The sequence below is a fragment of the Anabrus simplex genome, chromosome 4 (assembly GCF_040414725.1).
Source record: "Anabrus simplex isolate iqAnaSimp1 chromosome 4, ASM4041472v1, whole genome shotgun sequence".
In the NCBI taxonomy this organism is placed as follows: Eukaryota; Metazoa; Arthropoda; class Insecta; order Orthoptera; family Tettigoniidae; genus Anabrus; species Anabrus simplex.
This window is the reverse complement of record NC_090268.1, coordinates 218145902-218171577: the sequence shown is the minus strand read 5'-3', so window position 1 is coordinate 218171577 and position 25676 is coordinate 218145902. Positions and strand designations below refer to the sequence as shown.

General features: G+C 41.5%; 1 protein-coding gene and 1 pseudogene across 1 annotated transcript in view; one reads left to right on the top strand and one right to left on the bottom strand.

The window, feature by feature from the left end:
- The window catches only part of LOC136872592 (inactive dipeptidyl peptidase 10), a 782685-nt gene that overhangs the window by 267921 nt on the left and 489088 nt on the right, over positions 1-25676 (top strand). The window lies entirely within an intron of this gene.
- Positions 14052-15370, bottom strand: LOC136872587 (prostaglandin reductase 1 pseudogene; annotated as a pseudogene).

Below are 25676 nucleotides of genomic sequence, written 5' to 3'. Positions count from 1 at the left end.
AAATTCTTTTTCATGTTATTTTTACTACAACTTTTGGACCTCAGGAATACAACAACACACCGTGATTTCATATGTCTCCGACATATACGATGTCACCAAATTTTAACTTCCCATGAATAAAACATAACTTTATCAGATCTCACTGGATTTTGAGACACACGCAAACATTATTGAGCATAACTGTTAAATACACTTTTAACATAGAAAAATTTTATCCCACGGTAAATATTATTATTATTATTATTATTATTATTATTATTATTATTATTATTATTATTATTATTATTATTATTATTATTATTATTTCGACAAAATATTCTGAACGCATACGATATTCGAAATTAAGACATTCACCACGACTACATGATCGTTATCACCTTCCTAATTTTACTCAATTTGGACAATATCTCAAAGAATATTAACACAATATTTGAACTTCGCCTTTTATAGTTTCTCGACGTGAATTTTACAGCCCTGAAGAGTTTCACACGACGACCAGAAATGGAATACCTTCGCCTGATCATTATTAACTGCAATGAAAATTGGTTGGGACAAACAATATTCTAACTACAACATTTATACAAATATATTTACAGACCTGCAATCGTAGACATCATCCTGGATTCTGGCTGCATTTCAGCCGGCAGGCTTTGTGCCTAGCCTCCCATAGTTACATTTGACATCATATTCTTATAGATATGCAACTTAAATTACACAACAATTTACACTCGGGGTCTATTGACACCGCAAACAACGCACTTTCAACACGTTTAACAGGCGACGAGCATTCTTCTCAAATGGCAACGGCCACTGTTCTCCCAAGATTCTGCTTTCGTTCATCCTACTAAGGGCCAGGTGTTCCAAACAGATAAGAAACCAGACCTCGCAGCCAACCTCCAGACTTCTCTTTGGCAAATATTAGACGCACACACTGAATGCAGAGAGAAACTCAACTACTTATTCACCCAAATCTCTAAACCTTCAAAGTTTCCATCAGCGGCAGCTCAGAAAATTTCTATCATCTTCTACTTTAATATTATATTTGAACCATAGACACGAATGTGTAACAAGTTACTTGGAGAACAAATCTCCGCACTTTCCTGCTGACAAGTGACGTGAGCTTTGCCGTTCCAACAACCAGGTAGAGTGCGTGAAATAGACGGAGGGAGATTTCTTTTATACCCTCTGAGAGGACGCTACCCTCACTATGAAGCTTGGTGGTGCAATATCCTAATTCCACATCCGCTGGACCAATTTTCCTGAAACTCGTTCCATAACTTCGGACAGACTTACGATTCATTACAGTGTTAATTTCATATTTTTCCCATACTCGCAACGGTCGAAATGAATTATTTCTGCCCGGGCATTTCGCGGCATTTTTCGTCATCCATCGGCCTTAGTACGTGTCGCTACTTCGGGAGCCGGACGCAAACTCTTCTCTAGGCTTAACTGCATTTATATTTACCCTGGGGGTTCTATCATCACACACGGTTTAAGAATAATTTAGATCCTTTATTCCTCGATTTACCACGTCGCCAAAATCTCTCGTTATGAAGAATTTCTTGAATTTGATAAATTGTTCAATATTCGAAGTCCACCGAAGTGTCCCGGTATTTCACGAGCTCGCGGCTTGCTTGTCACGGGGAGCTCGTTCCCACGAGACAGCCAGACTCTTGAAATAAAAACATGGCTGCTTTCAAAAAGTAGTTTGTAGCTGAAATAAATATTTGGAATAAAAAAATCATCATAGAATTATGGGTTCAATAGGCCTACGTGAAAATAGCCGTAGCACAGCCTCCGCCGAGTTAGTGCCATAAGAGTCCATGTATACGCATGCTTCTACTTACTTGTGTTAGACCACTCACTTTTATCTATCCTACCCGATCTTCCTCGGTTAACTCTCATTCTTTTCCGACCCCCACGCTATTAGGTTTGCGAGGGCTAAAGAGTCTTTAATTTTCACGCCTTTCGTAGCCCTTGTCTTTCTTTGGCTGATACCTTGCGCGGTCGCACATCTCACCTAGACCTAAGGTTGCTTTTCAGCGTTACGTCTCAGTGAATAAAGCAAATTATATATTAAGTCTTACACCATCTGCCTAGTACCATGTCAAGTCCTAGGAGGTTAACGCGTGGTCAACGCAACGTTAGACCTGCAGGGGCATCGAACGTCAAGTGTAGGTAGGGATTTTATTCTGTATTCGAGAATTCTAATAATACGCGAAATCCTGCAGAGCTAAATTCCGGCACCACATTATTTTTTACGAATTATATTGAGTATTCAGTATGAAAATGGATTAGGTCTTCCTGCATGATTGTAACTAAGTTGCAAACTTGTAAGAAAAAAAATAAACGCTGTATTCTATGTGTCAGCGAATACATCCAAAGCTAGTAAACTTGCACATGCAGTTATTATTATTATTATTATTATTATTATTTATTTTTATTTTTTTGCTGATGTGATAATGCTAGGCTCTCCGTTTTTTAGAACTCGAAGATGCTTCCCAATATTACGCTGTCTGTAAATATAGCATTTGTATTACACCTCACAAAATATCCCTAGTCCCATGTGTAGCCGTAAGCTTCCACCAGTCTCAGTCCCTGGATCATGTCTCATTTCGTCTAGTTAGGTTGAGCGTCAGATCAAATCTTGAACTTGAGACTATAACGTCCTTGTAAAGTTAAGCCTAGCGTCATATGCATGGGTTAACCTAGCACTCTTAACCATAATCAGGTCAGCAGTTAAGTCTTAAGAGGTTAACGATAGGCCATGTAAGGCTAGGTACTGGTCATCCTCCTCGGTTGTATCCTCCGACCCAGAGTCTGTACCTCCAGGACACCGTCCTTAAGGCGGTAGAGTTAGGATCCCTTGCTGAGTCTAATAGAAAAAAACCGACCCTAGATAGTGAACAGATAAAGAAGAAAGATAAGAAGTAGAAGACATTTAGAGAATGCCTCCATAAGGCTCTGTGTATGTCTATTTACCCCTGTGTCCTAGCACAGCTCTCCCCTGTGTTAGCCCGTCCCTTTTAGTCACCCTTACGACTAGTAGTATACCATTAATATAATTCTATCCCTCGAACCTAACTCATAAAAGAATTCAGATATAAGTAGAGTAACGTCATCGTAGTTGCAAGAGTTGTAGTAACGTCACTGCGAACAAGCTTTGACCTGCAGCTAAAAACTCCAAGTTCTCTCAAGTTAGGTGTCTTACGTCATAACACACTGTCGCATTCCTTTACAACACCAAATCGGAAAAACACAGCTTAGCTCGCCAAGTCATTTTTTTCTTTCCGCTGAGATGTGCATGTCTCCACATTTACTGTAGTCAGTACACCATCGTACGCACATTTCAATCAGGGTGAGGATATTTGAATTGCACATAAGCTCTTTAGTTTGAGTTTATCTGTTTATGTCAACACCACGTTCAAATCCTTAGGAGTGACATTTACTCTGCTCCCCTAGGGTTGAAGTGTCCCCTACAAGAGTTACCCAAGGAAGTTAAATAGACGACAGCTTAGCGCACATGTCTAGACTCAGCTAAAGACCCCGCGATTTCGCTAATGCAGACATAACAACAGCACAGGTTGCTCGACCCCCACCTAAGAAAAGGGTGCCCCTGGAGGAGCTTTACTCTGCTAGAACATCGCCACATCAGAACAAAGTGTCCCACAAGAGTTGGTTAAGGAGGTAAATAGATAACAGCTTAGCACACATCATGCCTAGACTCAGGTAAAAACCTCGAGTTCGCCAATGCAGACATAACAACAGCACAGGTTGCTCGGCTCCTGCCTAAGGTAAGGGTGCCCCTGGAGGAGCTTTACTCTGATCAACCCCACCACCTCGGAATGAAGTGTCCTACAAGAGTTGGCCAAGAGAGGTTAGATAGACAACAACTTAGAATACATAATGCCTAGACTCAGCTAAAGACACCTAGTTCGCTAAACCAGGCCCTCTCAAGTCAGGTGCCCCTTTTAGTAGCCTCTTTCGACAGTATTCCATAAGATAACGACATCCTATTGTCTGAAGGTGTCAGAGGTCGTAACACGTAGCTGGAGGTGGATTGCGCGTGGCGGCCATCTTGCCCATTTTACCCTGGGCCAGCTCCCAGGAGTTAGTCCCATAAGAGCCTATGCATAGCAGCCATCTTGCCCATTAGACCCTGGGCCAGCTCCGGCTTATTTTCTCTACTAAAAATTTAAAAAATACTCGTAGAGTACGGCCCCATCCTCTCAGGCGCGCAGGTCTCCTATACGGAGTCAAGTAGAAAGACCTGCACCAGGGCTGTCCGGAGCCCACATGCCATTATTATTATTATTATTATTATTATTATTATTATTATTATTATTATTATTATTATTATTATTATTATTATTGAAGGTAGCGGCCAGGAAATTTGAATCGCCTTCAGCAGTTTATTTTTTTTTGCTATTTGCTTTACGTCGCACCGACACAGATAGGTCTTATGGCGACGATGGGATGGGAAAGGCCTAGGAGTTGGAAGGAAGCGGCCGTGGCCTTAATTAAGGTACAGCCCCAGCATTTGCCTGGTGTGAAAATGGGGAAACCACGGAAAACCATCTTCACAGCTGCCAACAGTGGGGTTCGAACTGTAAAACCCCTCAATGGGGGTATATGCATATATGAATATATTTATTCATAAATCCAGCCAAGGGAAATCCAAAGTATCGGTGACACCGAGTGCTTACAAACAGTAGGGAATAAATTTACGCGATGAAAAAAATGCCAAATTGAGAATTGAGGCCGTGGTAAAAAGGGTTCTTCAAATAAACATTCCAGAATAAACACAGATAGCGCAGTGGAAACTATGCTAGATAATTTTCAAAAAATATTAAAAGAAAACGGCAGGAGAAATAAGGGACATGACAGGTGAAAATTAGATGAGAAACCAAGATAAAAATTTGGAAATATATATATATTAGAAAAATCAAATCAAACTTTTACAATATTAGAAGAATAGAAGTCAGTACAAATACGGAATTTTCCCAACCAGAAATAATACAAATAGTTACATCAAGAGTAAAATATTCAAGAAAATGGAAGCAAATAAAAGAAGGGGCCAGGAGAGGAAAGGGATGGACAAAAAGGGGATGAATACAGTTTAAAGAAAAATGTTGAACAACGAGAATAAGAAAGAATGTTCGCAGTTACCAGATTGAAGTATACCAACATGAAGTCTACTAAGCAAAGTCTAATGTCATGTGAAAGTTGCCACCTCTTCAATTAACACCCGAAATAGGCACAAATAAAGATTGTCCTAGTGGCTTAAGTCACTGTATACAATAATGAAACAGTCTCCAAGTGTACCAAAACATACATGGTGAAGCATTAACCACAAGTGTGTATAGGAGTCGCAGAGTTGCGGATATACCACACGCACATTTTGAAAGCAAACAGTCACTGGATAGTCAATAGAGGCTTTGAAATTGAAAATGCAAGTAAAATCTCGGCCTGGAAATGCACTGCTCCCAGTCAAAATTTGCAAATAAAATAGCTCCAAATGCAACACAGCATTATTTACAATAAGGACATTTTTAGTTTGTCATACCTCATCTTGAACCAAGTAGTTCTGCCCAAAAATGGAGAGTCCAGGGCACATGTCGCTAAAGACGGAGATGATGTTAAAGGTTCCTCCCTCCACACAGGCCAAAGTCCATCTCAACACATTCAGAGGAAGGCCGGGTATTTATAGTGTGGAATAATGAGACATATGTCTGGAATATTCCAGAAGTTAGTGGAGCATGCGTGACAAAGCGGACGATGTCACATGACGTCAGGCAGCGAAAGGGAGGTTAGTTTATCGTCGGTCGGAAAGGTGGATAAGGCAGAGTTCGTGCAAGGTATGATGTGTGCAAATCCACATAAGTATGTAAATTCCAGTTGAAGAGAAAATGCGGTGTGTATCCAGATGAAGGTAAGTCCCTATTAATTGTAGAAAAAGGTTATGTGCGTGGCGAGGTTGATAACAGTAGTTGCCGGTGAGGTGAAGAGTCCGTTACATCATCCGCCGGGCACCAGAAAAAAATCCAAAGGATTTTTTTTTTGTAGTTGTTGAAGCAGCTGGAGATAAGTGAAGACGGCTGGTGGAAGACGAGAAGCGGAAGATACAGTTGAATGGCGACGGCGAGGCGGCCCCAGGAACAGCAATGGAGGGCCCTTCCATGAGCTGGAGCGGGGGTCGATAGCAGCCGCAACGGTATATCAAAGAGAAAAAATACTGCAAAACAAAACAAGAGGCGGCAGAAAAATGTCCAAACACAATAAACATGCCTAAATCGAGAAATAGAAAATAGAAAAAGGTAGAGGAGGAAAGGAAACAAGAAAAGGGCTAACGCGTTAGCAAAGGGAAAGGGTAAGGAGAAAAGGGTAGTGATGAATTAACATAGAAATATAAATATAAATATCACAAATGACAAGAAAATTTAAAGAATTTAAAAACAATTACAAAAGAGAAAAATAAAATGGTTGGGAAGTTGTATGTACACTCCCATTACAACCTGTGCCAATTGGCTGGGAGGGAGACTGGAGAAACCTGTGTGGAGGGAGAAAAAAAAGGAAATTCCATAAAGGGAAAGAAAAGAAGGGGGGGATGAGGCAGACAAACAAAGAAAAAGAAAGGAACAAAAAAAAAATAAATAACACTGGGAGCAATAGACATTACCAGACCAGATGGAGAATAGAGAGAAAGAAAAAAAAAGCAGAAAGAAGAGGAGGTAATAACAAGAAAAGAAAAACACAGGGCAAAAGAAAAGAAAATCAAGATATGAAAGTTTTTAAGAATGAAAGCGCTTGAGCTGATTTAGATGAAGTTTTTTAGTATCAAACAAATCAGTAGTAGATTGCAAATATACAGTGACAGGAGTAGGGAAAGACAAAATACGGTATGGTCCAAGCCATCGAGGAGCAAGTTTGGCAGAAGTGGCATTAATTGCCGAGCTGTGTGGATGATTAGCAACGAGGACTAAATCACCAATTTTAAAAGTGGATGGCTTATGACGAGCATTATAAGCTTTTTTGTGGACCTGTTGAGCTTTTAACAATTGATCAAAGGCGTCTTTCCAGAGTGATGAAGAGGATGGCTGATCAGAAGATTCAAGGAGGTTGTGCAGATCCCAGGTTAGAGAAAGAGGAGTTTGAAGATCACGACCAAGAAAAAGCTTAGCCGGAGTCTGAGCAGTAGAACTATTGATATTAGAATTAAAGGCTAACGCCAAAGAAGAAAGATGAGAATCCCAGTCTTTCTGGAAAGAACTATGAAATATAGATAAAGCAACTTTGAGATTACGGTGATACCTTTCCACGGTGTTGGACTGAGGGTGGTAGGGAGAAGTCAAGATACGCTTGATACCCAGCTGAAAGCACATATTAAAAAAAACACTTGAAGTAAAAATAGAAGCATTATCAGAAACGATATTAGCAGGCAAACCGGTAATAGGAAAGATTTGTTCAGTGAGTAAATTAATGATGATCTTAGTAGAGAATTTCCGTAAGGGTCGAAGGACTAGAAATTTTGAGAAGGCATCCAACAAGGTAAAAATGTACAAGTTGCCACGAGAAGAACGAACTATGGGTCCAACTAGATCAATGAAAAAGGTTTGGGCAGGATGAGTGGGTGGCAGGGCAGAATGAAGACCAGCAGACTTTATGTTTAAAGGTTTAGATGTTTGACACAATTCACAAGTTTGAACAAAAGTGCGAATAGATTTGCGCATTTGAGGCCAAAAGAAAAGAGAGGCAATACGGTTGTACGTTTTAGTGATGCCTAGATGCCCGCCCACAGGGGAGGAATGATAATATTGTAAAATCATGGGTTGAAGAGCCTGAGGAAGCACCACTTTAGGAGAAGCTTTCTTAGTGGGTTTGTGAACCAAGAGATCTTTAAAAATAGTAAAGGGACCCTGATAAGAGGGATCAGAGATGGATTGTTTGAGTTGGATGCAGAACTGATCGGTGAGCTGATGCGACTGACAGGATTGAAAGGAAAGAGGAAAGTCTGTTAACGAAAGAACCGCATGAATGGAGGAAGATGAAGGCATCATAGAAAGATTCGGGGGTAAATCGTCAGTAGTACTTGACTGAGGAGTGGAAGTGTCAAATAAGCGACTAAGAGCGTCAGCTACAGAATTCTCAGTGCTAGAAATAAATTTAAGGGAAAACTTAAATCTGGACAATCGCATGAGCCAACGGCCAGTTCTACCAATTTTAGGTGCGTTATGTAACAACCATGAGAGAGCCTGATTATCTGTCTTGACAAGAAATTCTTTATGTTCCAAATACTCTGCAAAGTGTTCAATGGAATTTAATAAAGCCAAGGCTTCACGCTCGAAGATAGAATATTTTCTCTCAGTAGGAGAAAGAAGTCGACTGAAATAGGCGATAGGTAGAGGAACATCATTAACGACCTGAGTTAGAACACCAGCCACAGCAAGATTGGAAGCATCAGTATGTATTTCAAAAGGTAGGGAGAAATCAGGAAATTGAAGAATGGGAGCATGCATCAAAAGAGACTTAAGCTGAAGAAAGGCGTCCTGTTGAGATTGAGTCCAAATGAAAGGGACGTTTTTACGTTTCAGATAATTGAGAGGCTCAGCAATGTGAGAAAAGTTAGGAATGAACCGGTGGTAGAAAGAAACCATGCCTAAAAAGGTGCGTGTTTGTTTGAGATTTTTGGGAGGTGGAATATTAGAGATAGCAGAAGTACGTTCGGGATCGACAGCTACTCCCTGAGATGACACAATGTGACCTAAGAACTTTATAGAAGTTTGAGCTAGAGAAATTTTAGAGGGGTTAACTGTCAGACCAATAGAACGTAGTCTGGAAAGAACTTGGTGTAGATGCGACATGTGGGACTCAAAATCTGGGCTAAAGATTAAAAGGTCATCAATATAAGGATAGAGAAATTTGTACTTGAAATCTGAGAATAAGGAATCCACTAATCTCTGCATGATTTGTGACCCCAAGTTCAATCCAAAAGGAACTTTTGTGAACTGAAAGAGGCCATTTGGGGTGATGAAAGCAGTAAGGCGACTGCTCCGAGAGTCCAAGGGGATTTGGTAGTAAGCAGAATTGAGATCTAAAAGAGAAAAATATTTAGCTTTAGAAAAAAAGTGGAAAGCGTTTTGCATTTTAGGAATAGGATAGGAGTCATAGAGGATTTTGGAGTTTAATTTACGGTAATCAACTACCAGGCGCGAAGAACCATCAGGCTTGTCGACAAGAAAGGCCGGAGAGGCATAATTGGAAGAAGATGGGACAATGGTACCATCCAGAAGCATTTTGTCAATAATGTCATCCATTTTGGCCATCCGAGGAGGGCTAAGATGGTAAGGAGACGAACGAACAGGTGTTTCATCAAGTAAATCAATGTGAGCCTGATAATTAACAACGGAGCCTAAAGTATCTGTGATAACATCGGCAAATTCAGATTTCAAGGCCTCAATTGCATCTAGTTGGGGAGCAGTGGCATAAATATGCTGATGACTGAATACATGGTTCATAGGGAAATCGAGGGGGTCTACCAAAGGGATTTGAACATGCGGATTGAAAAAGAAAGAGATAGAGGCCATAGCAGTATTATAAATAAGGCCAGTATGAGCAAAAAAATCATATCCCAGAATAACAGGAAGTGAACAATTATTAACCACTTGAAATTCAAACGGCCAAGAAAATTGGGAAATTTTAACATTAAGTTTTAGGTGACCCATGATTTCAAGAGTGTGCTGAGATATGGAAAGACATCTGATGGTAGAAGGGCGCAATTGAAGATGCGGATGCGTTTGTAAAAGTTGCTGAAAAAAGGAGAAACTGATAAGGGAAATTGCAGAACCTGAGTCTAAGAAGGCTAAGGAGGGAATGTTATGTAACTGTACAAGAGTATACGACTGTGATTTAGTAGCAGGCGAGAAAGTTGAGGAAACATAAGGCAGATTTTGCCCAAGAGGTCGTGAGCTGCCTACTGACGACGGGAATTGAAGTTTCCCAAGGTAGAATTGGTACAATTTCGTGCAAGGTGCCCCATAGCCTGACACCGATAACAGCGAAGGCGAGAAATATCACTCTGAGAAGGTGAACGAGTGGTAGAAGGCATGCGAGTTGTTGATGTGTTAAACTGGGGAGGTGGGGTAGACGAATAATAAGAAAAATTGCTACGGGTATTTAGAATATCTAGTTGAGCAATGTGGTAAAGCTGAGGAATAGTAGTGGGTGGCGTAAAGGGATTGATGATTTGGCGGAAAGCTGGAGAGGCATAAAATCGAATAAGAGAAATAATTTCCTGGGGATGTTGAGCAATAGCTAACACATCAGAATAGCCGATAATGGAGTCAAGATAATCGTAAACTGATTCCTCTGGACGTTGATGACGTCTGATATATTTGTTACTCAGCTGTTTCATAAGGCAGAAAATAAGTATGTAAAACCGAGCGAAAATGAGCCCAATCATGAGAAGACTTCATATACTGGAGCCAAAAGTTACTAAGATGACCAGAGGTTTTTGGATAAAGCAACGAAAGCAATTGGGAAAATGGAGCCAAGTCCGTCTGTAGAAATTTGCGAACTAAAAAAAGCCACTGTGTCAAAGTATCAGGATCAGTAGACTGAATGAGGGGTACCTGATCGAGACATTTAGTCAAAATATGGAAATTAAGTGGTTGATGTGAAGAAGGGGTGTGATGATATGGAGATTCATAAAAATATTGCTGAGAAGGGGATGGTGGTGGAGTGCGCAAATCGGGAGAATAATGCTGTGCTGGTTGAGTTTTATGGGGAGAAGGCGGAGGTGCTTGATTAAGTGGAAGTTTGGATTCGGCAGTAAAAAGAGAAAGATCAGGATAGAGAGGGGTGTTAGGTTGAGGTGGGGTTGGTAAAGGTTCAGAGGATGAACTAGAAGAAACAGTAGTAGTAAGAGTACTAGACGTGGAAGTAAGATCAGAATTACAAGGGAGAAAAGGATTATAAGACATATTAGTAAAAGGATTTGGATCCGAAAAATTGAAATGGGGATCAAACGAAATGTCTGAAGTGTCTGAAGTATAAGGAGAAAAATTATCTGAAAAATAAGCCATGTTGAAAGAGATGACAAAAAGAAAAGCAAAGTCTAGCGAGGAAAACCACTAAACCTCAGAAGAAAGAAACAAAAGAACTAAGGCAGTAACAGGGGGAAGATTTAGAGTGGTAGTAAACTGCGACTTTATACTCTGCTACCATGTGTAGTAACCCCTCAATGGGGGTATATGCATATATGAATATATTTATTCATAAATCCAGCCAAGGGAAATCCAAAGTATCGGTGACACCGAGTGCTTACAAACAGTAGGGAATAAATTTACGCGATGAAAAAAATGCCAAATTGAGAATTGAGGCCGTGGTAAAAAGGGTTCTTCAAATAAACATTCCAGAATAAACACAGATAGCGCAGTGGAAACTATGCTAGATAATTTTCAAAAAATATTAAAAGAAAACGGCAGGAGAAATAAGGGACATGACAGGTGAAAATTAGATGAGAAACCAAGATAAAAATTTGGAAATATATATATATTAGAAAAATCAAATCAAACTTTTACAATATTAGAAGAATAGAAGTCAGTACAAATACGGAATTTTCCCAACCAGAAATAATACAAATAGTTACATCAAGAGTAAAATATTCAAGAAAATGGAAGCAAATAAAAGAAGGGGCCAGGAGAGGAAAGGGATGGACAAAAAGGGGATGAATACAGTTTAAAGAAAAATGTTGAACAACGAGAATAAGAAAGAATGTTCGCAGTTACCAGATTGAAGTATACCAACATGAAGTCTACTAAGCAAAGTCTAATGTCATGTGAAAGTTGCCACCTCTTCAATTAACACCCGAAATAGGCACAAATAAAGATTGTCCTAGTGGCTTAAGTCACTGTATACAATAATGAAACAGTCTCCAAGTGTACCAAAACATACATGGTGAAGCATTAACCACAAGTGTGTATAGGAGTCGCAGAGTTGCGGATATACCACACGCACATTTTGAAAGCAAACAGTCACTGGATAGTCAATAGAGGCTTTGAAATTGAAAATGCAAGTAAAATCTCGGCCTGGAAATGCACTGCTCCCAGTCAAAATTTGCAAATAAAATAGCTCCAAATGCAACACAGCATTATTTACAATAAGGACATTTTTAGTTTGTCATACCTCATCTTGAACCAAGTAGTTCTGCCCAAAAATGGAGAGTCCAGGGCACATGTCGCTAAAGACGGAGATGATGTTAAAGGTTCCTCCCTCCACACAGGCCAAAGTCCATCTCAACACATTCAGAGGAAGGCCGGGTATTTATAGTGTGGAATAATGAGACATATGTCTGGAATATTCCAGAAGTTAGTGGAGCATGCGTGACAAAGCGGACGATGTCACATGACGTCAGGCAGCGAAAGGGAGGTTAGTTTATCGTCGGTCGGAAAGGTGGATAAGGCAGAGTTCGTGCAAGGTATGATGTGTGCAAATCCACATAAGTATGTAAATTCCAGTTGAAGAGAAAATGCGGTGTGTATCCAGATGAAGGTAAGTCCCTATTAATTGTAGAAAAAGGTTATGTGCGTGGCGAGGTTGATAACAGTAGTTGCCGGTGAGGTGAAGAGTCCGTTACAGAACCCACTATCTCCCGGATGCGAGCCCACAGCTGCGCGCTCCTTACCGCACGGCCAATTCACCCGGAAAAGGAAGGCTGAATCGTTATCATAGTGGCCTTCGGCTCGACGGACCCGGGTTCGACTTTATCTGCGTATAATTAATTGACTTGGCTTGGAGACTGTGTACAACACAACAGCACAGAAAATTCATCCAGGTAGGGCATCCGGCTGTAAAACCGGGTTAAATCCTCATCAAGTAGTAGCGACCCCAATAAATTAAGAACAATGGCAGGAAGAAGCTACAAGTAAAAGCTTGATCAACCTAAAGGGACCTACTGAGCCAAGAGATACATGCAGTAGTGTGCGCGATTCCCACATCACGAGAATAAATTTCAAAAAGTTACCAAATCCCACCGAATGTTGATAATATAGTGATATTTTATTAAAATACTTACCTTGTATTGATGCGGTAAAGCCGTAATCTTCTTCTACTTGTACTGAACTAGCACCTCATTGGCCAGTATGAATATAGTAGCAAAGCGCAAAAATGGAGTATCAAAACACGTAAACCCTCTTAGAAACTACGAACGTTCAAGTAATTTAACGTAGGATATCTCAACAAATTTAGTTAAAAAGGAGAGGTTTTAGCTTCACACATCACAGGACAAATCATACACAATTCACGGTACACTCCTAGTGTTTTTCGGCGAAGAAAGACACGAATAATACCTTAAAATCCTTGTAGAAGAGAGACGTGCTCACTACCAATGCCAGGGACTCTCCCAACCCGCGCAAAAAGACACATTTAATTTTATAACCTAATGAAATATTTCACGCGCCATCGACCATTAGCAGGCCAGCTATGAACACAGGCATTGGCCGACATGACGTTAAACCCAGAATTCCTAACTCGCTTCCTCCGTTACCAACCCGTGCAAAATAAAAACACGGCAAAAGGTTCGGCAAGAAAATAATGTAATTTAGTAGCTGTAACTTATCTTTGCAACTCAAGGCCAAAGCTCTGTCATGAGAACAGTGGCCCCTTGAGTGGCTCTTAACTATCGCCGCAGCGCTTACTGCCCGCACTGCAAGAAAAGTGTTAATTTAGTGGTTGAAACCTATTGTCACATTTCGTTGGATATTCCCTTAACAGTTGGTTACAGTTCGTAGATCGTAAAGACGCTCGTATCGGCAATCCTGTGAACTAAAAATAAAAGAGCATCATCACCCACCGCCGCGCCGCCGCCGAGCGACCGTGTAGAGCGAGCGGAGTGAGTACACTAGGGTTCTGCCCAATTCACTAATGCACTCATGAGGATTATTAAGGCGACGTGGTCAGGGAAATGAAATACGGCACTGAAAAAATAAAGGTCTCCAGGAATTATTCTTCATATCAGAGAAACCCAACAGCACTTCGTAGAACATACGTATTTTTCGACATTATATTTATTGTCTAATAATAATAATAGTAAATAATCTTGAGCGGCACATAAAATTAAATAATAAAGTTACTCAAATTTACTCTCTGACATATTATCGACACTTACGCCCACAAATGTGTAACATTGCCTATATAATGAATATATATCATTTTGGTACAACTTCGGTAGAAGACAAAAGACACTCTAGTGAACTCTGCGTATGTGCTTAGACCTTAACAACTGCCTTGCCCGTGTTCTCACCTCTCAACATCCCGATGAACGCCTTGGGCATGTTCTCAAACCCTTCTGTGGCTGTCTCGCGGTACACTAGCTCTTTGTTCTTGACCCACTCCTTCATCTGCTGAATACCTTCCATCCAGCGATCCCACCAGTTGTACACGTGAAGCCCCTCAACTCTCAGGTTTTTTTGGAGTATCGGCCATAGCTCGTCCGGTACCATAGTAACTTCTCCTGAATCTGCGTTGTACGTGCTGATGCTGCCACACGCGCAGATTCGGCCCCGGTAATTCATGTGACGTAAGATGGTGCTGCTCATGACGCCACCAACGTTGTCGAAGTAACAGTCCACACCGTTGGGAGCCGCCTCCTTCAGCGCCGTGTCCACGTCCGTCTTCTTGTAGTTGTAGGCGGCGTCAAAGTGCAGGTCGTCCTTAAGCCAGCGTACCTTGTCGTCAGAGCCAGCGAAGCCTATGACCTTGCAGCCCTTGATGCGGGCGATCTGACCCACCAGGCTACCTACCGCCCCCGCAGCGCCGCTCACTACCACCACGTCACCTGCCTTGGGCTGGCAGATCTCGAGGAAACCAAAATAGGCGGTGTTGCCAGGCATGCCCAGTACACCCAGCGCCAATGACAGAGGAAGTTCACCGAAGTCTGAAAGGATGTAAGTCGGACCAGATCCCAGGGGTGGTACCGTCTTAGGATCGTGCACCGTGCGTGTCTGCCATCCCAAGTAGCCAACAACAATCTTTCCGGCAGGAAAATCTTCGTTGCGACTTTCAGTAATTCGTGCGACTTGAAAGCCGTGCATTAGGTCCCCTTCTCGCAATAGGTAAGCGGTCGATCGATTGGAAGGGTCCACACTGCACCACAGAGCTTCGCACAAGATCTGTCCATCCTTTAGGGGCGGAAGTTCTTCTTCCACCATCTGAAAATCACTTTCTTTAGGCTCGCCTTGGAAGTGCTTGGCTAGGATGAACTTCTTTGTCTTCACCATGTTTAAGCGAGCTCTAACAGGAGGTAGTGTTAACGGTACTGAAGTAATTGCGCTCCCGATAACAAGTGTCTGTCCTATTTCTGCTGAGTGAGCACACACTCAACTCATCGTGACTCGCCACTTTGACAGGTTGTCCTTGCGAGGCGTGCAATGGCAGTGGGACGATCTACAGGCACTTGAGCAAACTACATCCAGTCGTCTGCTTCAGGCGACCTTGATACATGCTGCGGGAAGACGCGTCAAACCACGGCGCAGCCTAGGTGAGGCATGGGTCGTGGGAGGTGTAGTTTGCAGCGGGTGCCGATGGTGAGATGTTTGAGACAAGGTTAACGAAATGAAATATCACAGGCGGAATCACTGCCTGGCTGAAGCTAACGGAACAATCCAAATGATGAAAAATATAGAAAATACGCATTATAGAATCACTTCTCGAGAATTAAAGACTTTACCGCCAGCCGAAAGACTGCACTAACGGGATATTATATTATTAATAACATATCGAACCGGTATCATTAGTAATACTAACTGAAGTTTATTTTTATTTCCCGCAAACGTCCCAGGAGGGAGAGTGGCGTTTTGACAGTCTCGTACGGTGTATTGTAAAAGCGAGGGTCGCTTTACAGAACCTTCCGTGTAAAGTAAGTGGAGTGAGAGGCCGGATGAGAAAACAGTGTACGCGAATTTTTCTGTGCTATGAAAGGGTGTTCCTTTCTCCTCAAGGGCGTGGAGAATTGGCCCATAACGTTGCGTTGGAGCGAAATAGAAGTTCTCTATTTCACCTCTTGCTTCTCTGATGAAAGGTCAGACCGTCTCAATGGAGAAAAGGTACTTAGCCGTTGTTCACAGCATGTTGAAGTTAAGATCAAGGTGATAGAAAAATGTGCTTCATCCAAGCACAGGTGGGGAGAACATATTTACAAATAAGGTGCCATGTGAGTATAGTGTTTTATGCATGAAATATTTATTAAAATTTGTTTAAAATATTGTGTTATGTGGGATGATGATAGTGACACTCTTGGCAACAATAAATGTCAAATATAAAAGAATGTTAATATGAAATGACTATAGCATCATACGCCCCCACTAAAACGTTAGTCAGGAGCCGCCCTTGATGAAAACTGAAGTGTCTAATAGCAAATACCGAAAGGGAAACCAGATTGGAAACACAATATTACAGCAGGATGATAGAGAAGAAAGAAAATGGTATTTAGCAAGAAACAGAGAGTTATGACATGTCTAGTAGCGGGCGAGTTTGCCGTGCGGTTAGGGGCCCGCAGCTGTGAGCTTGCAACCGGGCCCCACTGTCGGCAGCCCTGAAGATGGTTTTCCGTAGTTTCCCATTTTCACACCAGGCAAATGCTGGGGCTGTACCCTAATTAAGGCCACGGCCACTTCCTTCCTAGTCCTAGCCCTTTTCTATCCCATCGTCGCCATAAGACCTATCTGTGTCGGTGCGACGTAAAGCAAATAGCAAAAAAAAAAAAAAAAAAAGTGTAGTGTTCGTCATTTGCACCAAACGTACTGAGAGTTCACTGGAGTTTTGGCTAGAAATAGTTTTTCTGTAAAATAAGTTTGATGAGAGCAACGTAATGAGATTCTTCACTGGGTTCAGTAGCAGTACACATCGGCTCAACATCCGACTCATATTTATTTCAGACTAATATTTTTGCACTTTATCTTCACAATGTGTACAGAGTGTGCATCTTATCATCCGTATGTACCACTTATCTCTGTTGTGTAACGATACCGGTGTTCCTTTGAGCTCCTCTGTCGGCTTACTTGTGAGTGTGTGTGTTTAAATAGTTTTTAAATGTTTTATAGACATTTTTAATAGTCTACTTTGCGAAGTTTTAATAGTGTTAGGATGTGTTTTTGTTTGAGATTAGATGATAGTGCGCTCAACTCGTTTTGCCCGCTCACCAAGTAGTAAGGCAACCAACATGATTCGGTATATGGCAGGCCTGAATGTTCACTCATCCAGGCACTGACCACAGCCAAAGTTCCTTTTGGGATTGCAGCGGCACTGTACAGATTGCTATATGCAGTCGTTGGTATTATATAAATTAATGTATTTATATGTAAAATACTAGTTTGCAGGTGCTAGAATTTTGAATAACACCATTAATTATCGGCATATTGGCAGTGCACCCGCTACGGCAACCACCTAACGTTCTGGTGCTTCAAGGTAGTTGGTGGGTTTTGTAATCTTTGTAGGCAGCTTATTTGCTAAAGGGAAGAAGGCAGCATTTGGTAGTTTGCCGCACGACTGAGTGGAATTCATGGCTTGGTATTAGGGATTTAAGTTTAATAGACTTGGTATACTTGGCGGGAATAAATATTCTTGGCTACAGGGCCTCGGTTACTCGATCCAACAAGGTGGCCCTGAGTGGGTAGGGGAGGTGTAGGTTTTGTCTGGTTATGGGCAAAGTCGAGTTTTGAAGGGGAGGGTATTAGGGGGCGAGAGTGGGGAGGTCATGGTACCCTGGGAGGAAGCGCCCCCAACCAACTGCGCTGATCGCGCCCGTGATCCAATCCCGACGCATCGACCGGACGGGGTACCGAGAGCCAGACAGTGAACCACTCCGTCCACATCCACAGGGTGACCATGAATTTCACGGTTCGAGTAGGCAAGCCTACGGATGCCATGGGAGGGTGGAGGTCATGGGTACTCTGGCGTTCTCCTTGATGACCTAGGGAGGGAGGTTCCATGGAACTCAGGTTTCGCCATGGGGACCTGGGAGGGTTTAAGGAGTGGGGGGGGGGGTGCGTTTGGAACACCACAAGGATCAAGCTCACTTGGCGGACAGACCTAAGTGGCAACCCGTTGCGTGAATCGTGTCATAGCTAGTTTTTTTTAAAGTGGGTAACGCCACAGACAAGCCACGAACACAGGGCATCTGGCCACCGGAGCAAATGGACTTTTCAGCGTACTTGTAGCTGAAGTTACCTGGGCTGGGAGTATGCCAGCTGTGTACCCTTCGTGCCTGGACTGGTTGTGTCTCCATGCTACTGGGACTTGGCTTGGCGTGGTTGTAGCATAGAGCCTTGGTTTTGGCGCTTTGCGCTTGATCGGTTTACTTGGCTGCTAGCACATACATGAGGTGCCTAATATCAAACATGGACATGCGCCACCTATATCAAAATTGAGTTAAGGATTGATCCTTATAGCATTTTTAATGCTCTTCCTGAATTAGTGGTCCGTGTCTTTCATAAACGAATATTTGTACGTAATTTTTAACATAGAAATATGCAGTTTCTTTCATAATCGGACACCTCCAGATGTAGTTTGTATCAAAAACGGACATGAACGTTTCAGCCAATCATATTGCTACAAGTGACATCAAACTGTCATGGCGACCAGAGAATTTATATCGACATCTTAAGGAAAAAAGAGGAGGACTGTTTTTTAATGTCCTATGATTACCAAAAGAACCTCGTTTTGCCAAAATTAAGTGATCAGTTGGTGTATTATTCCAGACAACTCTACTGTTACAATCTGTCTGTTGTAATAGGCACATCTCAAAGCAAACTGCGCCCTGATAATGTGTCTGTTTATACGTGGCTGGAGAATGAGGGAAAGAAATCATCAAACGAAATAGCATCAGCCGTTGTCAATGAGTTACGATCTAATGATTTACAAGGCTTCACTTCAGTCAAGTTGATTGCTGATGGCTGCGCTGGCCAAAATAAAAACAGTAATATTTTTGAGATGTGTGCAAAGTGGCTTACAACGTATGCACCATCCTCTGTTGACAAATTAAAACTGGTATTTCCAGTTACTGGACACTCATATTTGCCTCCAGATAGGATTTTTGGACTCATTGAGAAAGACCTTAATAAGATGACGACCATAGTAAGTCCTGATGAATATCTTGAGGTGTTCAAAATGTACGGCACAATGAAAGTGATTGCACAAACCTTGGAACCACTGAATTGGAAAGAACAAGCACAGATTTATCTGAAATCCGCTAGTCAACTTTATTTCAAAATTTCACAGTATAAAAGAATTGTACTCAGGAGCACGAAAAGAGGTAATGTTGTAGTTAAAGGTGAGGTAGGCTACTATTTGGAAACAGGTATTGAGCGTAAGATCACGAAAGCATGACAGGTAAGTCTAATGTTAATGAATCCTTTACATCTGATATTGGCATGAATGTAAACCCACAGAAAAAGATGTTTACATATTACTAGGAAAGCACTTTGGAAAAGATAGGAAATTAATGCCTCTTTTAAGTGGTATATCGAAGTCATCAATAAGAACATTTGTAGTGAAAATGAACAAACAGTTAATGATTATTTATGAATGTGATTGTTTTGAAGACCCCTGTGATGAACCAGAGGTTATTTGCCCAGAAATACAGTGAAGCAAGAACTGAAATGAATGTTAAAAATGTTAACAAATTATAAGAATAGGCTTATTTCTTTCATAGTTTAATTATATTTCTTTTAAAATGGAAGTTTACTTCCGTGTCATCCTGCAACTTTTTTCCAAATATTGCGATAGTCGTTTCAAAAGTGGACAATTACGTGGATGTTTGTATAAAAAATGGACAAAAGCCAATCTCGGTTTCAGAAATGGACATCGTCATATTTGAACGTGTTTTACATTGACTTAGATTGAAATTCCTAAGTGTCAACCATGATTTTCTTGTTCGTAGGGTTGGAAATATGACACAAAAAATTTCACACATATAACGGGGGTTTAACATAGAGAAACGAAAATTTGGCTCTACTGAAAAATTAAGAAAATGGCTTTCGTCCATGTTTGATACTAGGCCGCTCACATAGTGTACAGAGCTATATTGAGCAGAATAGCTCGTGTCTCCTTTCATCCTCACAGCCCATTGTTACACTGGCGTAGCCAGGGGGTGAGGGATGGGGCAGTGGGGCCACCCAACAAAAAAGATTTCCTAAAAATAGAGTGAGGATCATCCGTTGTTCTACGTACGGTACGGACAAATTAAGAACTTAACGCCGAAATGTTAAAATAACGTAGCGACTAGCAAGGCTCAGTAGAGCCGTATATAGTTCTCCATGTCGATACTGCTTGAAGGAACTTGAATGAAAGGAAAGAACTTAGGATTGTGATGCGCGGGGTTATTCCCTTATAATATAGGGAATATAACAGCGTGTTGACAAATATCAAGAGATGAGGAGAAAGGCAATTAGCAAGGGATTACTCTGTAGGGGGCGGAATGTGACCACCCAGATCACGGCAGCCGCGGTCAAAAACAAATGCAAGTTTATATCATCGTGTCAGCTTTTGTACCTCGGTTCCTGGAAACATCAATATCTCAGGGACTCTGGCACAGTGAGGTCGCGATTGTCGGGTTGTACTGCGGTTGAGAGATGTGCTGTTTTGTCATTAAGAAACGAAAACTATGTACATCCTTGGTAAGTTATGAAAAAAAAAAAAAATCTAACAACTGCACTAGCATGTAGTAGCAAGACATGATGGCGGATGTGCGTGTAAGTTCTTTAGGTAGGCCTGTCCGTTTTGTCACATGCCCGGGGAATTATTTGAACCTCAAATAGGACAAAAAAGTGTGGGTAATTATTTTGTAACTGGCGGGCGTGATAGCTCAGTTCTATCTTCTCATCAAGACGGCCGAGGCTTGAATTGCAGTCGATACATGCAACATTTTTGAAATAGGAAGTCACGTTCTATTGATTCGGATTCTACTTAAAACCGTAGATCCCGCGCTAATGATTATAAGATTGAAAATTGATTGAAAATCCACGAACCCTAAGCTTGCTTACTTTTCTGTATAACTTTTCAACCGTAACCGCATCATCTATGGTGGCGTTTTTTGAGTATCCAACCATTCTTCGGTATTACTTTGTTAAATGGTGAGTGGATGCAGTGACATATCCAGAGAATATTTTCAGTGGGTGGCGTATTAGCCCAGGCCGGTTGCGCGGATACGACCTTTCCTTGGGAGGGGCATATGAAAAGAAAGCCGGTCCTACCGAGTGCGATGACGAATCATCAATACATATTGAAGGTTTTGATTGTTACCATGTAATTATACCCAACAGTTGAAACCCTAGTTTCTGTAATCAGTATAAATAAAGTTGTAGGGGGTCCGCTGTCTGTAATTTCGTTCGTTTTGCCAATTTTTCAGATATTTACCCGTTTTAGGTCAACTAAAGGCCGAATCGGTGGTTTTTATTTTTCGTGTCTGTTTGTCTGTTCCCACCATCACGACGAAACGGCTGGATACAGGATGAGGAAAATGGCAATACGTTACTTCCCTGCTGGCAAGCAGAGACGTTGCCATGGTAACCTGTAGGTTCGTTGTCGGTCTGTCGGTCACTCAATGCAGATCATGATACTCGCAGAAAATAGTAATTTTCTCCGTCATTTGAAGAGTAAGGTAAATTATGAACATAACAAAAGTTGTTTATAATGAAGAGACGTTTCACATACAGTCCACGGAGTTTACAGAAAATCAATAGTATAAGAGATAATGGAGGAAAACCGTCCTGGTTTTCCTATAAACCCCCATCTGTTCAAAGATTTTGAAATTATATGCATATCAAAACCTTCCCCGGGATGAGTATACACTAAATATGACGTTTGGTCGAGATCTATCCAGCCGTTTCGCCGTGATCAATCAATCAATCAATCAATCAATCAATCAATCAATCAATCAATCAATCAATCAATCAATCAATCAATCAATCAATCAATCAATCAATCAATCAATCAATCAATCAATCAATCAATCAATCAATCAATCAATCAATCAATCAATCAATACTGATCTGCATTTAGGGCAGTCGCCCAGGAGGCAGATTCCCTATCAGTTGCTTTCCTAGCCTTTTCCTAAATGATTTCAAAGAAATTGGAAATTTATTGAACATCTGCCTTGGTAAGTTATGGAACAGACAGACAAACAGACAAACGGACAAACAGACAGACACGAAGAATACAAACCACCGATTCGGTCTTTAGTTGACCTAAAACGGATAAATATCTGAAAAATTGGCAAAACGAACGAAATTACAGACAGCGGACCCCCTACAACTTTATTTATATAGATACATATATTTCAGAAACTGATATTACAGACGTTACAAGTGGTACTTGGAATCTCTTTTAAAAATAAATGAACACAATTGTTTTGGAACATCCACTTAAGGGGGTGAAATAATTAAAAAAGACGGGTGAATTTTTAAAATGATTATCTTCTTCTTCTTCTGCCGCTTTTCCCACACCTGTGCGGTTGCGGGTGCAAACTGTGGCGCACATCTGGATTGACCCTGTTTTGCGGCTGGATGCCCTTCCTGACGCCAACCCCGTGTGTAGGGAAGTAATTACTATTGCGTATTCCTGGTGTGGTTGGTAATGTAGTGTTGAGTGAATATGAAGAGGAGAGTGTTGGGACAAACACAAACAACCTATCCCCGAGCCAGGAGAATTAATCACACGCGATTAAAATCCCCGACCCAATCCGGAATCGAACCCAGAACCCTATGAACCGAAGGCCCCAACGCTGACCACTCAGCCAAAGAGTGGGGCAGTTTTTGTAATGAGTATATCTGCAGTGTATCTCATAACTTAACAGTTACAGACGTAAAAATTCGTACTTTTAATCCCCTTTAAAAACAAAGAAACACATACTTTTTTTTCGGAAAATCAACTTAAGTTGGAGATCGAAAATAAGTGAAGAAGGAGTTGAATTCTCTTTATGAGGGTAATTATACCTCAAAAACTAAGATTTTACAGACGTGAAAATCGGTATTTGGAATCTCCTTTAGAAAAAAGAAACCCTTTTTTTTTTCGACTTAAAAGAGGACTGTTTCGTACATGTAGAGTTGCATGTCGCATGTTCCAGATTTAGGTCTGCCAGTAGCCTGGTCATCCTAGCCCCAAAACGCAATGCCACAAACGTGGTTTACCAAAAGATTCTGGGGTAAATGAAATGCAATTTTTCGGGGAGTTTTTATACTTTAGGCAATTTCAGATAATGTCTTAGTGCAGTACCGAGGAACAATTATTATTATTATTATTTTGCTGTTTGCTTTACGTCGCACCGACACAGATATGTCTTATGGCGACAATGGGACATGAAAGGGCTAGGAGTGAGAAGGAAGCGGCCGTGGACTTAATTAAGGTACAGCCCCGGCATTTGCCTGGTGTGAAAATGGGAAACCACGGAAAACCATCTTCAGGGCTGCCGACAGTGGGGTTCGAACCCACTATCTCCCAATTACTGGATACTGGCCGCACTTAAGCGACTGCAGCTATCGAGCTCGGTCAATTATTTTTTATCAACTTACCAAATCCTCGCGAGCGAAGCCGTGGGTAACAGCTAGTGTTAACATAAACCGACTGCATTATATATATGTCCCAAAATGTTATTTAAGTTATCATTTTTCCTGTAATTTTCAACACTATGTGATGCTTTGTTTGTAGGTAACTAGAAAGTGTTAACTTTCCTTGTTCAGTGTTTGTTTCCATTCTGTCCGGCTCCATGGCTAAATGGTTAGCGTGCTGGCCGTTGGCCACAGGAGTTCCGGGTTCGATTCCCGGCAGGGTCCGGAATTTTAACCATCATTGGTTAATTCCGCTGGCACGGAACTGGGTGATGTGTCGTCTTCATCATCATTTCACCCTCATCATAACGCGCAGGTTACCTATGGGTGTCAGTTCAAAAGATCTGCATCTGGTGAGCCAAGCATGTCCTCGGACACTCCCGGCACTAAAAGCCATACGCCATTTAATTTAATTTCACTTCATTTCCATTCTTCTTCTTTTCTTACGGCTTTTCCCACAACTGTGGGGTCGCGGGTGTGAACTGTGTTGCACAAGTGGGTTTGCCCTGTTTTACGGCCGGATGCCCTTCCTGACGCCTACCCTATATGGAGGGATGTAGTCACTATTGCGTGTTTCTGTGGTGGTTGGTAGTGTAGTGTGTCGTCTGCATATGAAGAGGATGCTTATTTTCATTACCAAGGTCTAATTATATTTTAACATGTATGCACATTGAGTAACAAGTTGCCAGTGAATTATTCCTGCCTGGGAATGTTCCTTCAAAACAAACAACTGGTGAAAAAACTCCATAGAATTGACAAAAATACTTCTGAATGATTGATATACTGTTGTAAGGTAAGACAGTATTGATTAGTATGTTAAATAATGCGAAGAAACTTACACTATGTCATAATAATAATGGTAAGAATCCATTCAACAGTCGTTGGCTGAACGGTCAGAGTACTGGCCTTCGGTTTTTCAGAGGGTCCCGGGTTCGATTCCCGGCCGGGTCGGGGATTTTAACCTTAATTGGTTAATTCCTACGGCACGGGGGCTGGGTGTATGTATTGTCTTCATCATCATTTCATCCTCATCACGACGCGCAGGTCGCCTACGGGTGTCACATAGAAAGACCTGCACCTGGCGAGCCGAACCCGTTCTGGGATATCCCGGCACTAAAAGCCATACGACATTTCATTTCAACAGTCAGATATTTAGCTTACTGTATATTAGTTATAGATTGACATCACGTGGTATTTTAGGATGCACAGCATTGACGCCAGTCTACCCAGATCCAAAAATAATATTTCGGAAAATTTGTTAAAGCAAATAGCAATTCGATAGTACGTGAAGGAAAAGTGGGCACAGAGAATATTCGTATTCTGGGACATTAGAAATCTTCGCACTCGAACGTTTTCCCCGCTGCAGGAAAAGCACAGGATCATGCTTCTTTTTTTCATGTTTTTTTGGCGCAGAAAACGAGAGAGCGACTACGACTTTCAACATATTAGGTTGTGTTATACGTACATAGTATGTGTTGAAGAGATGTTAAGTACAGAAGAAAAGTGGCCAACCGGACGCCAGTGAGATCCGAACCCACAACCTCCTTATCTCGCGTCGGTTGCTCTACCAATTGAGGTATTGTGCCTAGGTCATGTTCGTTCTGTTGGAAAGGATCTACGCTACAGGTCTGGCACTACTGCCATCACACCGTAGAGTGCGTGCAAGTCGCCCGTTGTGTGCCAAGTCAATGAATATTGAATTTTCAACGTCACCACCATAGCTCAATCAGTACAGCGACCGTCGCGAAGTCTGCAGGTTCTGGATTCGGATTCCACTGGTGTTTGGTTGGCCATTTTTTCTGTATTTAACATCTCTTCAACACGTACTATACGTATTACACGATCTCATATGTTGAGAGTCGATTTCGATTTCGTGAAAATTCAATATTCACCAACTAGAGATTCTTCGGTTATTCCCCTCTTACTCTTGCAACATGACTTCACCCACAGGGAAGATCCGATAAATTGAAAGAAAAATGAATGTATCCACAAAATGATGGTACCGGTAAGGATCGAGAATTTAAAAAATATGAAAGACATTCCAGACCTGGTACAGTAAATATAAAATTAACCAGCCCT